Source organism: Balaenoptera physalus (assembly GCF_965194825.1).
Source record: "Balaenoptera physalus genome assembly, chromosome: 1".
NCBI classification, from domain to species: domain Eukaryota; kingdom Metazoa; phylum Chordata; class Mammalia; order Artiodactyla; family Balaenopteridae; genus Balaenoptera; species Balaenoptera physalus.
This window is the reverse complement of record NC_138882.1, coordinates 36,315,680-36,332,375: the sequence shown is the minus strand read 5'-3', so window position 1 is coordinate 36,332,375 and position 16,696 is coordinate 36,315,680. Positions and strand designations below refer to the sequence as shown.

The following is a 16,696-nucleotide window of genomic DNA, read 5'->3' as shown; positions in this document are numbered from 1 at the left end:
GAGGTCTGGCTCTCCGCTGGAGCAAGCCGTGTGTCCCCTGCCCTCTGCATTCACAGAGTGGAGGCCAACCAGCCATGTGGCTGCAGGTTACTCAGAAGCCGCAGTTGACACTTTGGCTACAACGTGTTCTTCCTTGACCTGGGTCCAGGCGTGAGAGCCTGCAGTCTTGAGAGGCCTACCAGTGTTAAAGCAGTAACTTCACTAAGCTTTCTCAGAAAGATCTGCACTGCCACACTTTTCATGGCACACGGGGTCCTTCCTTTGGCCGCATGGTGGCAGGTTTCCTAACCACTAGCCAAGAAGGCTTTGGGATGAGCTCCTAGTGAGGAACTGCACACACCCCCTTGTTCTTTCGAGAAAACTCACTCTTCCTGACTTTGCCTCCCAGGGAACTCCTACGGTGAGTACAAGACGGGCAGCGGGACTTCTTTTCAGGCAGCTCTGAGCACGCAGCTCTCCGGCTTGCCAACAGGACAGATTTCGCTTTTCTCGTCCAGCCCCCTTTTCACAGTTGCCACACAGCTCATGTAGCTGACGTTCCCGGGCAGCCAAAGGAGACCCATGTCACATACTGTACCCCTTCGCTGATAGCACTTTGGAAAGGCAGTGTTCCTCCTGAAGTGAATTGCGCTAGCCAGTGAATGCCTTCGTTTCGCCTATGTCATAGTACATCTTGCAAAGGCCTAGCAGTCTTCGGAGGACGACTGCCTATTTCTCCCACGAGAGGTGAAGTCCAGGTGCTGCTTCAGGGAGTAAGAGGTCAAGTATGAATTCTGAGAACTCGTGTAAGCCCGGTGTTTTTCCAAAAGCAGCTCAGGGTTACAAAAGGAGGCCCCCTTGCATTGGCCAGAAGTCCCGTTATAAACGTACTCTTCAGGCATCCTCTAAGGTCTCCAAATCGAGCTCTCCAATGGAGGAAAAACGTTGTTGCCCAGCCTCCTGCATACAAAACAGTAGAGTCCAAACACCCTTGTGGCTGGGTGTTGCTCAGCAGGCACAGATGCCACTTCTGCTCCACAGTGACCTTCCTCAGAATACGGTGCAGACGCTCGCATCCTCATCCTTTCAGAGTCTTGAAAGGCACACCAGCATTTACCGCAGTTCAGTCGGGAAGGCCTCTTTGAAACTGCTGACTGCGACTGTGCCGGTGGAGAGAAACACTGCCCCTTACCTTGAGTCTGGCGCTCGGCTGACTTACGCCCTAGATAACCTCCTCTGCTGGATGTACACCTTGCAAGCAATTGCCAGCATGCTGTTTCCTTGGGCAAAGTCTCCGTTCCTCCCCGGGTATTCCCGCAGGGTTGAGAAGGTTGGTGACCGCCGGGCTTTTCATTAAGCACTCATCATCGAAAACACGGACGTTCCTTGAACCACGCGGGCAGGATTCCTTACCACTGGCCAAGAAGGCTTTGGGATGAGAACCTAGCAAGGAACTGCACGCACTCCAGTTCATTGAAGAAAATACACTCTGCCTCAGGTTGCCTCTCAGGGTAATCCAGGGTTGAATAGAAGGGCAACAGGACTGTTCCTCAATCAGCTCTGAGGACGCTGCGCTGCGGGTTGCCCTTGGAACAAATTCTGCTTTTTATGTCCGGCCCCATTTTCACCTTTGACACACAGCTCATGTACCTGAAGTTTCTGAGCAGCCAAAAGAGACACATGCCACAAACTGGGCCCTTTTTTTTTTTTCACACACACACACACACACTGTATTTTATTTTTACAAGAGATAAATAGACTGACACCAAGCATTGTACATGGTTGACCACAACAAAAGCAACAATGATTGCAATTACCAAACATGAAACACACTCATACTATGTCATAATATTGACATTCAGTCCAGTAATCCTCCACTGTAACAGCTCCTTTTCTTTTCAGTGAAAATTGATTTCTATATTCTTTGCCTCTGAGTCCTTGTGGGATTTTTTTTTTTAATTCAGACAGAAAGTCACAAAAATTATACTCATCCTCATCAGTTCACTCAGTCCCATGTAATTAATTGTTTTTTTTCATCTTGATCTTTTGTTAGCACTTTTATGAGTTCATCAGTTTTTCATCAGAGTTCTGAAAATGCTTATTCATTCAGTTCAGCAGTACAGTCAGTTACCAGAAACCTGTACTTGTCAGAGTCTTTTCCATGAATTTCTTAAAGATGAAACCCTTTTATAGGAACATGTTTGCAAAATCATCAGAGTACACCCAGAACTGTCTGTAAATGACAAAAGACTTAAAAATGACCACGGTAAAAGATTTGATGAAAGTTCATAATAATGCAGTTGACAAGAAAATTAGTTATTTCTGAGATATACATTTTAAAGTAATAACTAGGATTATTACTTATAACATTATACCAGAAGATATATGATTTTTAGAAATTTCATGTAATGTCTGAATCATTTATATTAACATATTTCCATACAAATAAAAATATAAGATTTTTAGAAATTTCATGTAATGTCTGAAACATTTATATTAACATATTTCAATACATATTTCCATACAAATACAAATATAAGATTTTTAGAAATTTCATGTAATGTCTGAAACATTTATATTAACATATTTCCATACATATTTCCATACAAATACAAATATAAGATTTTTAGAAATTTCATGTAATGCCTGAAACATTTATATTAACATATTTCTATACAAATAACCCAATGAAAGTTTAGTATTAGTTGTTTTGTTTGTTTTTTTATACTGCAGGTTCTTATTAGGCATTAATTTAATACACACCAGTGTATACATGTCAATCTCAATCGTCCAATTCAGCACACCACCATCCCCACCTCACCGCAGTTTTCCCCCCTTGGTGTCCATATGTCCATTCTCTACATCTGTGTCTCAACTTCTGCCCTGCTAACTGGCTCATCTGTACCATTTTTCTAGGTTCCACATACATGCATTAATATATGATATTTGTTTTTCTCTTTCTGACTTACTTCACTCTGTATGACAGTCTCTAGATCCATCCACGTCTCAACAAATGACTCAATTTCGTTCCTTTTTATGGCTGAGTAATATTCCATTGTATATATGTGCCACAACTTCTTTATCCATTCGTCTGTTGATGGGCATTTAGGTTGCTTCCATGACCTGGCTATTGTAAATAGTGCTGCAATGAACATTCGGGTGCATGTGTCTTTTTGAATTATGGTTTTCTCTGGGTATATGCCCAGTAGTGGGATTGCTGGGTCATATGGTAATTCTATTTTTAGTTTTTTAAGGAACCTCCATATTGTTCTCCATAGTGGCTGTATCAATTTACATTCCCACCAAGAGTGCAAGAGGGTTCCCTTTTCTCCACACCCTCTCCAGCATTTGTTGTTTGTAGATTTTCTGATGATGCCCATTCTAACTGGTGTGAGGTGATACCTCATTGTAGTTTTGATTTGCATTTCTCTAATAATTAGTGATGTTGAGCATCTTTTCATGTGCTTCGTGGCCATCTGTATGTCTTTTTTGGAGAAATGTCTATTTAGGTCTTCTGCCCATTTTTGGATTGGGGTGTTTGTTTCTTTGATATTGAGCTGAATGAGCTGTTTATATATTTTGGAGATTAATCCTTTGTCCGTTGATTCGTTTGCAAATATTTTCTCCCATTCTGAGGCTTGTCTTTTTGTCTTGTTTATGGTTTCCTTTGCTGTGCAAAAGCATTGAAGTTTCATTAGGTCCCATTTGTTTATTTTTGTTTTTATTCCCATTACTCTAGGAGGTAGATCCAAAAAGATCTTGCTGTGATTTATGTCAAAGAGTGTTCTTCCTAATTTTTTTTCTAAGAGTTTTATAGTGTCCAGTCTTATATTTAGGTCTCTAATCCATTTTGAGTTTATTTTTGTGTATGGGGTTAGGGAGTGTTCTAATTTCATTCTTTTACATGTAGCTGTCCAGTTTTCCCAGCACCACTTATTGAAGAGACTGTCTTTTCTCCATTGTATATCTTTGCCTCCTTTGTCAGAGATTAGTTGACCATAGGTGCGTGGGTTAATCTCTGGGCTTTCTATCTTGTTCCATTGATCTATGTTTCTGTTTTTGTGCCAGTACCATATTGTCTTGATTACTGTAGCTTTGTAGTATAGTCTGAAGTCAGGGAGTCTGATTCCTCCAGCTCCATTTTTTTGCCTCAAGACTGCTTTGGCTATTTGGGGTCTTTTGTGTCTCCATACAAATTTTAAGATGATTTGTTCTAGCTCTGTAAAAAATGCCATTGGTAATTTGATAGGGATTGCATTGAATCTGTAGATTGCTTTGGGTAGTATACTCATTTTCACAATGTTGATTCTTCCAATCCAAGAACATGGTATATCTCTCCATCTGTTGGTATCATCTTTAATTTCTTTCATCAGTGTCTTATAGTTTTCTGCATACAGGTCTTTTGTCTCCCTAGGTAAGTTTATTCCTAGGTATTTTATTCTTTTTGTTGCAATGGTAAATGGGAGTGTTTCCATAATTTCTCTTTCAGATTTTTCATCATTAGTGTATAGGAATGCAGGAGATTTCTGTGCATTAATTTTGTATCCTGCAACTTTACCATATTCATTAATTAGCTCTAGCAGTTTTCTGGTGGCAGTTTTAGGATTCTCTATGTATAGTATCATGTCATCCGCAAACAGTGACAGTTTTACTTCTTCTTTTCCAATTTGTATTCCTTTTATTTCTTTTTCTTCTCTGATTGCCGTGGCTAGGACTTCCAGAACTATGTTGAATAATAGTGGTGAGAGTGGACATCCTTGTCTCGTTCCTGATCTTAGAGGAAATGCTTTCAGTTTTTCACCATTGAGAATGATGTTTGCTGTGGGTTTGTCATATATGGCCTTTATTATGTTGAGGTAGGTTCCCTCTATGCCCACTTTCTGGAGAGTTTTTATCAGAAATGGGTGTTGAATTTTGTCAAAAGCTTTTTCTGCATGTATTGAGATGATCATATGGTTTTTCTTCTTCAATTTGTTAATATGGTGTATCACACTGATTAATTTGCGTATATTGAAGAATCCTTGCATCCCTGGGATAAATCCCACTTGATCGTGGTGTATGATCCTTTTAATGTGTTGTTGGATTCTGTTTGCTAGTATTTTGTTGAGGATTTTTGCATCTATATTCATCAGTGATATTGGTCTGTAATATTCTTTTTTTGTAGTATCTTTGTCTGGTTTTTGTATCAGGGTGATGGTAGCCTCATAGAATGAGTTTGGGAGTGTTCCTTCCTCTGCAATTTTTTGGAAGAGTTTGAGAAGGATGGGTGTTAGCTCTTCTCTAAATGTTTGATAGAATTCACCTGTGAAGCCATCTGGTCCTGGACTTTTGTTTGTTGGAAGATTTTTAATCACAGTTTCAATTTCATTACTTGTGATTGTTCTGTTCATATTTTCTGTTTCTTCCTGATTCAGTCTTGGAAGGTTATACCTTTCTAAGAATTTGTCCATTTCTTCCAGGTTGTCCATTTTATTGGCATAGAGTTGCTTGTAGTAGTCTCTTAGGATGCTTTGTATTTCTGCAGTGTCTGTTGTAACTTCTCCTTTTTCATTTCTGATTTTATTGATTTGAGTCCTCTCCCTCTTTTTCTTGATGAGTCTGGCTAATGGCTTATCAATTTTGTTTATCTTCTCAAAGAACCAGCTTTTAGTTTTATTGATCTTTGCTATTGTTTTCTTTGTTTCTATTTCATTTATTTCTGCTCTGATCTTTATGATTTCTTTCCTTCTGCTAACTTTGGGTTTTGTTTGTTCTTCTTTCTCTAGTTTCTTTAGGTGTAAGGTTAGATTGTTTACTTGAGATTTTTCTTGTTTCTTTAGGTAGGCTTGTATAGCTATAAACTTCCCTCTTAGAACCGCTTTTGCTGCATCCCATAGGTTTTGGGTCGTCGTGTTTTCATTGTCATTTGTCTCTAGGTATTTTTTTATTTCCTCTTTGATTTCTTCAGTGATCTCTTGGTTATTTAGTAACGTATTGTTTAGCCTCCAAGTGTTTGTCTTTTTTACGTTTTTTTCCCTGTAATTCATTTCTAATCTCATAGCATTGTGGTCAGAAAAGATGCTTGGTATGATTTCAATTTTCTTAACTTTACTGAGGCTTGATTTGTGACCCAAGATGTGATCTATCCTGGAGAATGTTCCGTGTGCACTTGAGAAGAACGTGTAATCTGCTGTTTTTGGATGGAATGTCCTATATATATCAATTAAATCTATCTGGTCTATTGTGTCATTTAAAGCTTCTGTTTCCTTATTTATTTTCATTTTGGATGATCTGTCCATTGGTGTAAGTGAAGTGTTAAAGTCCCCCACTATTATTGTGTTACTGTCGATTTCCTCTTTTATAGCTGTTAGCAGTTGCCTTATGTATTGAGGTGCTCTTATGTTGGGTGCATATATATTTATAATTGTTATATCTTCTTCTTGGATTGATCCCTGGATCATTATGTAGTGTCCTTCCTTGTCTCTTGTAACATTCTTTATTTTAAAGTCTATTTTATCTGATATGAGTATAGCTACTCCAGCTTTCTTTTGATTTCCATTTGCATGGAATATCTTTTTCCATCCCCTCACTTTCAGTCTGTATGTGTCCCTAGGTCTAAAGTGCAAACTGGGCCCTTTTTTGAACGCATTTTGGCAAGCAGGCTTTCCTACTGTGATGAATTGCGTGAGCCAGTGAACGCCATAGTTTTGCCCTGTTCACGCTGGACTTTGCAAAGGCCTACCAATCTTTAGAGGATGACTGCAGATTTCTCCAGCTGTGTCTGAAGTACAGGTGCTGCTTGAGGGAGCTAGACATCAGGTATGAATTCCAAGAACCCGTGCAAGCACGGTGTTTTTTCCAGTGCAGCTCACGTTTACAAACTGAGGCCGACTTGCAGTGCACCGAATACCGAGTAGGAACGTTTTCTTGTGGCTTCTTCTAAACTCTGGAAATCTACATTCCAAAGGAGGAAACACTTTGATGCCTGGCCTTCCGCATACCCAATAATAGCTACCAAAGACCAATGAGGCTGGAGGTTGCTCAGAAGGCATACATGACACTTTTGGTAAAGAGTGACTTTCCTTGTAAAATTTTGTACCCCGGATCATCCTCAGAGTCATGAAAGGCACACCAGCATTACAGCACTTCAGTTTCGAAGCTCGGGAAACTGCTGACTGCCAACTATGCTGATGGAAACACTGCACCTTTCTTTGAGTCTGGTGCTAAGCTGACATGTTCCTTAGCTAAAGTAATCTGCTGGATGAGCTCTTAGCAAGGAATTGCAAGCACCCTGTTTCTTTTAGAAAACACTCTTTTCCTCTCTGGGCACTGCTTCAGGGTGTAGAAGACGGATGACCACCGTGCCTTTCAGTCAATTTTCTGGCCCCAAGCATCCTGCCTCCCAAAGGGGCAAATAATGCTTTTCCCATCAGGCTCTATTTCAACGTGGACCCCCAGCCTGTGTACTAGCACATTCTGCCGAGCAAAAAGAGACCCATGCAACACACTAGGTGCTTCCATAGGATAATTTTTAAGTAGAGGTTCTGCATGAGTGACGTGCATAGCCGAGACACTGCCTCAGTCTGGCCTCAGTGACGTTGAATCTCTTAGAGGCTTAGCAATGGTACAGAAACGGTGTCATTCATTTCGGCGGAGGGATATAAAGTCACGTTTCCGTGTGAGGTCAAGAGACGTCAGATTTGAGTTCCTGGAATCAATGCTAAGCGCCGTGTATGTTTCAGTGCAGCTCATATCTCCGCCGGGAGTCTGACATGCATTGCGCCTGACCCTGTCCACCACCATGTTCCTGAGGCTCTTTCCAAGTGGTGGAAATCTAGCTCTCCGCCAGAGGAAGCCCCTTGTTGCCCTGCCTTCTGCATGCATCGATTTGACCCCAACGACCCATGCAGCTGGAGGTTGCTCAGAAACCACAGCTGACACTTTGGGTACACCGTGTTATTTCTTGACCTGGGTCCAGCCATGAGAGACCTCGCCATCCTGAGAGGCATACCAGCGTTAAAGCAGTACATTCACTAAGGCTTCTGGGAAACACCTGCACTCCAACACTGTTCAAGGCAAATGCGAAACTTCCTCTGCAGCATTTGGGGAAGTTTCATAACAACTAGCCAAGAAGGCTGTGGGATGAGCTTCTAGCAAGGAACTGCTCACACCCTGGTTCTTTTCAGAAAACTCATTCTGCCTCATTTTGCATTCCAGTTTACTCCTGCGATGAATAGAAGATGGGCAACAGGACTTTTTTTGCAGGCAGCTCTGAGGACTCAACTCTCCGTGTTTTTGCAATGGGGCAAATTTTGCTTTTCCCGTCCGACCCATTTTCATGGTTGACACACAGCTCATGTACCTTAAGTTCCTGAGCAACCAGAAGTGACACATGCCACACACTGGGCCCTTCCATGAAAGGTTTTTGGCAAGCAGCGGTTCCTCCGTTTGGGAGTTGCGTCAGTCAGTGAATGCCTTAGTTTCACCTAGATCTGTGTGGATCTTGCAAAGGCCTAGCAATCTTTTTTTTTTTTTTCTTATTAGTTACCCTTCTTTTTTATTTAATTTTTCATTGATTTATTTTTACATTCCATCAGGGAACGTGTATACACCGAGTTCTGAGAGTACAGTGGTGAACATACGTGCTGCTGTTTAGTTAGTGCTCATCCAACTAAATGGGTCAGAGAAGTAAACAGATGATTATGAAATTAAAACATCATTCAAGGTACTTTGCTCTAATGCTACAACTTGATAATCGGTATCATAGGTGTATACAACCAGTCTTCAACTCCTGCAAATTCTTCCTTGGCAACACTTTTTTTTTTTAACATCTTTATTGAAGTATAATTGCCTTACAATGGTGTGTTACCTTCTGCTTTATAACAAAGTGAATCAGTTATACATACACAATATGTTCCCATATCTCTTCCCTCTTGCATCTCCCTCCCTCCCACCCTCCCCATCCCACCCCTCTAGGTGGTCACAAAGCACCAAGCCGATCTCCCTGTGCTATGCGGCTGCTTCCCACTAGCTATCTATTTTACTTTTGGTAGTGTATATATGTCCATGACACTCTCTCACCCTGTCACGTCTCACCCCTCCCCCTCCCCATATCCTCAAGTCCATTCTCTAGTAGGTCTGTGTCTTTATTCCCGTCTTGCCACTAGGTTCTTCATGGCCTTTTAAAAAAAATTTTTTTCTCCTTAGATTCCATATATATGTGTTAGCATACTGTATTTGTTTTTCTCTTTCTGACTTACTTCACTCTGTATGACAGACTCTAACTCCATCCACCTCATTACAAATACCTCCATTTCATTTCTTTTTATGGCTGAGTAATATTCCATTGTATATATGTGCCACATCTTCTTTATCCATTCATCTGTCGATGGACATTTAGGTTGCTTCCATGTCCTGGCTATTGTAAATAGAGCTGCAATGAACATTTTGGTACATGACTCTTTTTGAACTATGGTTTTCTCAGGGTATATGCCCAGTAGTGGGATTGCTGGGTCGTATGGCAGTTCTATTTGTAGTTTTTTAAGGAACCTCCATACTGTTCTCCATAGTGGCTGTATCAATTTACATTCCCACCAACAGTGCAAGAGTGTTCCCTTTCCTCCACACCCTCTCCAGCATTTATTGTTTCTAGATTTTTTGATGATGGCCATTCTGACCGGTGTGAGATGATATCTCATTGTAGTTTTGATTTGCATTTCTCTAATGATTAATGATGTTGAGCATTCTTTCATGTGTCTGTTGGCAATCTGTATATCTTCTTTGGAGAAATGTCTATTTAGGTCTTCTGCCCATTTTTGGATTGGGTTGTTCGTTTTTTTGTTATTGAGCTTCATGAGCTGCTTGTAAATCTTGGAGATTAATCCTTTGTCTGTTGCTTTATTTGCAAATATTTTCTCCCATTCTGATGGTTGTCTTTTGGTCTTGTTTATGGTTTCCTTTGCTGTGAAAAAGCTTGTAAGTTTCATTAGGTCCCATTTGTTTATTTGTGTTCTTATTTCCATTTCTCTAGGAACTGGGTCAAAAAGAATCTTGCTGTGATGTATGTCATAGAGTGTTTTTCCTATGTTTTCCTCTGAGTTTGATAGTGTCTTGCCTTACACTTAGGTCTTTAATCCATTTTGAGTTTATTTTTGTGCATGGTGTCAGGGAGTGTTCTAATTTCATACTTTTACATGTATCTGTCCAATTTTCCCAGCACCACTTATTGAAGAGGCTGTCTTTTCTCCACTGTATATGCTTGCCTCCTTTATCAAAGATAAGGTGACCATATGTGCGTGGGTTTATCTCTGGGCTTTCTATCCGGTTCCATTGATCTATATTTCTGTTTTTGTGCCAGTACCAAATTGTCTTGATTACTGTAGCTTTGTAATATAGTCTGAAGTCAGGGAGCCTGAATCCCCCAGCTCCATTTTTCGTTCTCAAGATTGCTTTGGCTATTCGGGGTCTTTTGTGTTTCCATACAAATTGTGAAATTTTTTGTTCTAGTTCTGTGAAAAATGCCAGTGGTAGTTTGATAGGGATTGCATTGAATCTGTAGATTGCTTTGGGTAGTAGAGTCATTTTCACAATGTTGATTCTTCCAATCCAAGAACATGGTATATCTCCCCATCTATTTGTATCATCTTTAATTCCTTTCATCAGTGTCTTATAATTTTCTGCATACAGGTCTTTTGTCTCCTTAGGTAGGTTTATTCCTAGATATTTTATTCTTTTTGTTGCAATGGTAAATGGGAGTGTTTTCTTAATTTCACTTTCAGATTTTTCGTCATTGGTGTATAGAAATGCAAGAGATTTCTGTGCATTAATTTTGTATCCTGCTACTTTACCAAATTCATTGATTAGCTCTAGGAGTTTTCTGGTAGCATCTTTAGGATTCTCTATGTATAGTATCATGTCATCTGCAAACAGTGACAGCTTTACTTCTTTTCCGATTTGGATTCCTTTTATTTCTTTGTCTTCTCCGATTGCTGTGGCTAACACTTCCAAAACTATGTTGAATAATAGTGGTGAGAGTGGGCAACCTTGTCTTGTTCCTGATCTTAGTGGAAATGGTTTCAGTTTTTCACCATTGAGGACAATGTTGGCTGTGGGTTTGTCATATATGGCCTTTATTATGTTGAGGAAAGTTCCCTCTATGCCTAGGCCTAGCAATCTTCAGAGGACTACTGCACATTTCTCCAAGCTGGATCTAATGTCGAGGTGTGCTTGAGGTAGCAAGACTTCAGGTATTAGTTCCCAATATCCATTCTAGGTCTGTTTTCCCAACTGTGTTGTGAAACCTCACGACCTTTACTTGCAATATATGTACCTCCATTTCCTGACAATGAAAAAGTGACACCCTTCTGTGAGTAAACTTTTCTACCCAGGGATTTCTGCGTGTGGTGAATTGCATAACTCTGTTAATACCCTAGTTAGGCTTAGGTGTGATCGCATATTCTAATGACATAGCAATATTTAGGGGAAAACTTAATTTTTTCAACCTGGTTCTAAAGTCACTTTTGTGCTTGAGGTAGAGAGACATCAGGTATGTGTTCCCAGGATCAAGGAAATCGCAGTTTTTATTTCAGTGTAGCTCAGGTTTATGCACCTATGTGACTTGCATTCCTATAATACCATGTAGAACTCTGTTCCGGAGGGAGTTTGAAAGCTGTGGAAATCTAACTCTCCAACAAAGCAGTGCGTTGCCGCTCAGTCTTCATACAGAGTTGATGCCAAGGGCATATGTGGATGTTGCTCAGAAGCGCAGGACTGACTTTCTATGCAGTGTTCTTCAATGGAAAATGGTGCAGACGCGAGCGTCCTCTGAGTCCTGAAAACCATAACAGAGTTATAGCACTACATTCACGAAGGTAATTTGCAAACTTCTCCACACTAACTTTGTTGTTGGCAAAACGGACCTTACTTTGAGTCTACTGGTCACGTTTATTTTCCCCTTTGCTAAAAAAGGTAGTAAGATGAATTCCTAGCAAGGAATTGGAAGCACTCTGTTTCATTAGAGAAAACTCACATTTTCACTGGGCATTCCTGCAGGGAATAGATGATGGGCAACAACAGTGTTTTTCAGGCAGCTTTCAGGCCACAACTATCCTGTTTTCAAATGGGGCCAATACTGCTTTTCCCCTCAGGCCCCAATTTTAATGTTGACACACAGCATAGCTACCAGCAGTTTCTGACCAGTGAAAAGAGACACAAGCTAAAATCTTGGCCCTTCCGCGATTAAACTTTTGTAAGCAGGAAGTTTTGCATGTGGGGAATTGGATTACAGAGTTAATGCCTTAGTTAGCCTTAGCTAACTTTGGATCTTCCAAGAGCCTGGCAATGTTAGGGGAAAACTTTAAGTTTTTTCTGGCTGGATCTAATGTTGAGTTCCTGCTTGCGGTAGAGAGATGTCAGGTATGAGTTCTCAGAATCAATACTAAGCACAGTGGGTTTTTTTCAGTGCAGCTCAGGTTTATGCATGAGGCAGGCTTGCACTGCACATGAGACGGACTTGTATGTCTTCCTGAGGCTGTTTGAAAGCTGTGGAATTCCAGCTATCCAATGAAGAAAGCTGTGCGGTGCCTCTTCATACGAAGAGTTGACCCAATGATCTATGTAGCTGGATATTGCTCAGAAGCCCCAGGAGGGACTTTCAGTACACAGTGTTCTTCCGTGGAAAATGGTCCAGACACGAGTCTTCTGAGTCCTGAAAGTCATACCAGCATTACAGCATTGCAATCACGAAGACATCATGGAAACTGCGATGGAAAAGTTAGATGAAATCAGGAGGAATGGAAAAGTAATGGGGGAGGATTACGATGAAGTCATAGATAGGTTAGTGCATAAAATTCCCTCAGTAATCGTCTATTGAGTTCCTAGAGATGGGCTGAAAATTTGAGTCTTTTTCTCATTGAGGTCAAAGAACCCAATTCTACTGGGTCTTTTCACTGTCATCTCTAGTTTGTACAAATCAGCTAACACAAAGCTTTTCAATGATGCTAGTGTTCCCTACACCAATATACTTCTTAATATCTTGGTGAAGGGTGTCCCCTGGGCTCTCCTTAGACGTATAGGTCCAAAAAAAAAAAAAAAAGAAGTATAGGTCCAACATTCCCATATCCCTGAACCTTTCCCATATTCCTTCCTCTATGGCACGCCAGGGAAGTTCAAGTATTTTTATCTCATTAGCAATAAAGTTCATAATCAAATCCAGCATTCCATTTACACTTCCATTAGTAGTAGACTATTAATGTAGACTACTATTAACATGTTCTCCAATGCTCAAGTGAGTATTCAATCTTGAATCCCAGGTTAGTATACCTTTGCCAATAAGTTCAACCTGATGGAGCCTTAAATTCCTTCTCCTTTGGTCCTATGAGTCCACTCTTATATAGTCTCTTTGGGCTCTTGCCAATACAGAGAGATGAAGAATTTATAGAAGTTTATAGGCAATTTCCTCCTGGAGCAGGCCTCATACCACATGACCTTACAGCCCAGAGACAATGCGAGGTGCAGAGGAGAGCTTGTTTCCTCATATGAGAGGAAAGTGAGATTTAGAAGAATTTGGAGTTTCAAACCTCATCCATATCTGCCAAAGTGTTAACACCCTAGGTCTCAGGGTCCACTCCTTTACCACCAGTGTTCTTACCTTAGTTTCAGAAAGCACTGATCATTTCATTTGCAACTCGATGTCTGTCGCTAAAATGTTTTTACATCGCCAAAATATTTGTAATTGAACACTTAGATGACACCACAATCTTTATAGTTGTTATTGTTTCCATAGTATCTAAATGCCACAGCCCCTTGATATGCTAAAACCTTGTCCTCCACTTGAACTTCATTTCATCTAAGACTACCACTGATGATAACTTGAGTAACCATGATGGTATAATTTGCCATGGATTACCATGTTCCATTTTCCTCCATTAAGGAATTTACTCCCTTAATGAATTGAGAAATTTCTTCCCATAATCTCAATCTGAAAATCAGTTTCCTGGTGCCAACTACTGATTAGCCCAGTGCTGTCCAATAGAAATATAATGCAAGCCACAAATTCACTTAGGTAATTAAATTTTTTCTATTAGTCACATTAAAAAGTAAAAGGTGAAATTTTAATAATACATTTACTTAATCCAATGTATTAAAAATATTATATCAACATGTAATCAATATAAAACATCGTTCAGATATTCTTTTTAGTATTAACTCTTTGGAATCAGATGTGTATTTTACTTACATCTCAATTTTGACTAGCTTCATTTCAAATGCTCAGTAGCTACATATAGTTATGGTATTAGTGCAGATTTAATAAGATAGTTGTTGACTAAGAAAAATGCACTACATGAGAGTTGTGAGTAAGGTTTTATTTGGGGCAAAATGAGGACTACAGCCCAAGAGACAGCATCTCAGATAGCTCTGAGGAACTGCTCCAAAGAGGTAGGGGTGCAGAGGTCAGTATTATACATGATTTTATTGAAGGGATATACGTGCAGTCAAGCACACATTGTGGCAGAGGCTTGCTGCTAGTCATGAGAAGGTTACTGCTAGTCAGAAGGAGCAGATGTCTCCGTTAATGATTTTAGTGCTTTTCTTGATATGAGAAGATGCAAGAATTTGGGCTCATACAATCTTCTCCTGAAAATATCTATCTGAAGACCTGTTTTTCCAGTTTTTCCCAGAGCATGGAGTGAGTCATTCTTGATCTCCACCCTGAACTCCTTTCAGGGTGTGTTGAAGGTCAGTGACTGCAGTGGCTAGGGACTTAATCCTTGTAGAGGCAGATGGCAAGTGCCAATTTTTAGTTGGCTTAGGAATTAGATAGGGGTTTAATAAAAGGACAATTTTGTTGCCAAAACTTGGCACCTACTCACTGGTGCCAAATAGAAACACGGAGACAGAGTTTCGGGTGAAGTAAGAAAGAATAGCTTTAATGCTTTGCCAGGCAAAGGGGGCCACAGCAGGCTAATGCTCTCAAAACGGTGTGTCCTGCCCTGGAGGGGTTACTGGGGAGTCTTATAGTGTTCAAGGAGCAAGATGTGATCATTTTGTGGACATTCTTCTTATTGGTTGGTGGTGAGGTAATTGGGAGTCAGCATCATAAACCTTCTGGTTCCAACCAGTCTGGGGTCCACGTGCTTGTGGGCAGCATATAGTTAACTTCTTCCACCTTGTGGGTGTTTTAATATCTGAAAAACAGTTCAAAGGACATGGCTCAGAATATTATCTATAGTCCTTGAGGAAAAACTAAATGTCTTTGACTTTGTTTAATGGCTAAAATATATATTATTATTTTGTCTTGCTTGACTGTTTTCCTTTCTTTCTGTATTTTTCTCACTTCTCTGATTATATTTATTCTTTGACTAAAGTTTTTGTACAGACAAAAGGCAGATGGAGGACACGGGTGGGGGTCTATTCTGGGAAGGCCTCATAGGGTCCTGCTTGGTTACATATTTACAAAAATGAAAGCAGAGTGGAGAAATCACAAAGGATAATAATACAGAACCGGGGGAAGGGGGGAGGGGGCTAGTAACAGAACTGTTATTATCCCTAAGCCTGAAAGGAGGAAGGAAGGGAGCAGTTATTAGAATCTCAAAGGAGAGAGTTTTGGAGAGAGGGATATAGCTTTGGGCAGAGGGATATAGCCAGACAGATGAGATTCTGCAGAGAAGGAGCCTGGATAATACATACCTAAACCTTATTCTTCTCCTCCTTCTAATCTCATCCAGATTCCTATTAGCCAAACACAACCAGAAGCCAGAGGGCAAGAGGACCTGTTAATGTGGACCATACTGTCTTCTGAGGCAGAGAGTAGAGTAGGGAGTGGATATCTAGCATCTCGGACATCATTTGTCTCCCTTCACTAGACAGTAAATTAAAATGAACAGGGATGTAGTCTGGCTAGTTCACCAGTATATACAGAACACCTGAAATACTACTTAGGCCTTAGTAAGTGCTCAATGGATGCCTGTTGAATAAATCTCAGATAAGATGACATTCTTCCCATCAGCTAGTGTGAGGAAGAGGTAGCATAAACAGAGAAGAGTAGACAAAATTGGAATGACTATTTGACTTATGATTCCTCCAGTGGTCATGTTTACACTTTACCTCTCTTTTGGTAACAGACTTCATCTTCCCCCTCTGCACTCCGGCTACAGAGATGGGTGTGCACATGACTCAGGTTAGACCAGTTAGTCTCTGGTCAAAGCAATTGGTTTTAAGGATAGGTGTATGACCTAAGCTTTGCTAATCAGAGTTCTTTCCTAGTATTTTTCTCACTGGGACTGGAACACCTTTTCTCTGGCCATGAGGCTGTAGGGAGGTAATTCTAGAGCTGCCTGGAACCCACATCACTGGTCTTGTGGGAAAAACCTGTCTTCAGCCAGAGAGAATATTGTCAACGTGTTAAAAATCAAAGACTAGAAATATAGATGGAGATGAACTTGGAGAAGGAATGGACAGAGAGATGGACACCTGATAGTACTGGAGTGTTTATGTTCTTAGTTATCCCTAGGACGAGTTGTACCCATAGACTTTCCATAGTTTGAGAGCATGAACCAATAAAGTCTCCCTTTTTAAACTGGGTTGAAGGTTTGAGTTTGTTATACAGGTCAAATATACAAGAGATGGAAGGACTTGTAAATCAAGTAGACTTCCAAATTATGTTTATGGCATGTTCTATAAAGGGTCAGAAAGGAAAAATCAACAAAGTTAGGAAGAACTGTGAAAAGCAGAAAATAAT

The 16,696-nt window shown here is 40.3% G+C and overlaps 1 long non-coding RNA gene across 1 annotated transcript; it reads right to left on the bottom strand.

The window, feature by feature from the left end:
- Positions 1 to 739: 739 nt before the first annotated feature.
- On the bottom strand, positions 740 to 13,614 carry LOC309647666. The gene is made up of 3 exons (XR_014256239.1): positions 11,124 to 13,614; positions 6,587 to 8,471; positions 740 to 1,669 (listed from the first exon to the last, which is right to left on the bottom strand). It is a non-coding gene; the product is annotated as an uncharacterized lncRNA (long non-coding RNA).
- Between the last annotated feature and the right edge of the window lie 3,082 nt (positions 13,615 to 16,696).